This window comes from Canis lupus, chromosome 16, assembly GCF_011100685.1.
Source record: "Canis lupus familiaris isolate Mischka breed German Shepherd chromosome 16, alternate assembly UU_Cfam_GSD_1.0, whole genome shotgun sequence".
Taxonomy (NCBI): Eukaryota; Metazoa; Chordata; class Mammalia; order Carnivora; family Canidae; genus Canis; species Canis lupus.
Window position 1 is genome coordinate 35,328,818 of NC_049237.1, and position 1,195 is coordinate 35,330,012.

Genomic DNA, 1,195 nt, shown 5'->3' on the forward strand with positions numbered 1-1,195 from the left:
CTAGTTATTAGCCTCTGATAACTTTTTATTGTTGAACTGTGCCTGTAGCCACTGTGGAATCCCCAGGGCTATCCACATTTCAGCTATCACAGAATGAGTGACATAATGTCACAGAAATGTATCCTTGCAGTTCCCCTTGGCCCAAAGGTGTATACAAGATGAGAACCTGCTGAGAAAGCAGAGAGAGTGTGAGGAGTTTCAATAACTGAAGAGGTACATAAGAAAAGGAAGGATTCAGGAGAAGATGAGGGAATAGATCAGAGATGCCAGCACCAGCCAAAAGAAGTAGCAGTGTTCTCAACACACAGCGCCATGTGCTATTAAGGAACTCTGTAGCACACACAACACAACACACCACACCACACACACACACACACACACACACACACACACGGGAAGGGTATATGCAGTAGTGTGCCCCAGCAGGCTTAAACAGACTTATAAGAGCTGATTGTTGGATTTTCAGGAATTTGGGGAGTCTGTTGACATCATGTTGGTAGCTTGAAATCAGCAATGTTGGGAGTATTTATACCAACAGAAATTGGCAAAGGCTACAAACCAAGACTCTTCCCACCCAATTGGTTCTAATTGTCAAGCACTTACCAGCATACCACTGAGTATATGCCCTCAAACTCTGGTGCCAAGAGGACTGAATGGAAGCATTAAGTACCAGTCTATATATTATCCCAAATGGCTAATCTGTCCTCAGATGTGAATCTTGTCCATTCTGTCCCAGGACTAGGAAGCTCTAGCTACTCCTCATGCCCAGTGGGCTGCTGACCTTTTCAGCATTCGGGGGTTTGATTGGCTGACTCATCAGAGGCTCACCCTGGCACCAGAGTGGAAGAATGGTGGCCAGTCAAAACATAAACTGTGGAAAAGGTCAGCCGGGCACAAAGGGGCCCTTATTGGTTACGAGATCCTGTAGATTAGGTATCCAGTTGCATTCCCGTAATGACATTTTGAAGGGAAAAATGACACAAGAACCCACTCTGAGGTCATCTCAGAGAATGCGGAATGCTTTTTAACTGAATTAGAATGAGCCCTGGAGGACAGGCCCAAGCCCACACGGTCAGGGTGCTGGCGGCAGGGAGGGGGGCACCCCAGGGTGGCTGAGATGAAAGGCCCTTCTCACTGAAGCTCTGAGGAAGTAGCCCAGTCCCCCCTCTGCCTGACCACGGTGTTGATGGCAGAG

The 1,195-nt window shown here is 47.7% G+C and overlaps 1 long non-coding RNA gene across 3 annotated transcripts in view; it reads right to left on the reverse strand.

The window, feature by feature from the left end:
- LOC102155649 overlaps window positions 1-762 on the reverse strand; it is a 26,987-nt gene extending 26,225 nt beyond the window's left edge. For all 3 annotated transcript variants that reach the window (XR_005371534.1, XR_005371535.1, XR_005371533.1), the window contains exon 1: window positions 604-762. This is a non-coding gene — a long non-coding RNA (uncharacterized LOC102155649). The remainder of the gene's footprint in view (window positions 1-603) is intronic.
- Between the last annotated feature and the right edge of the window lie 433 nt (window positions 763-1,195).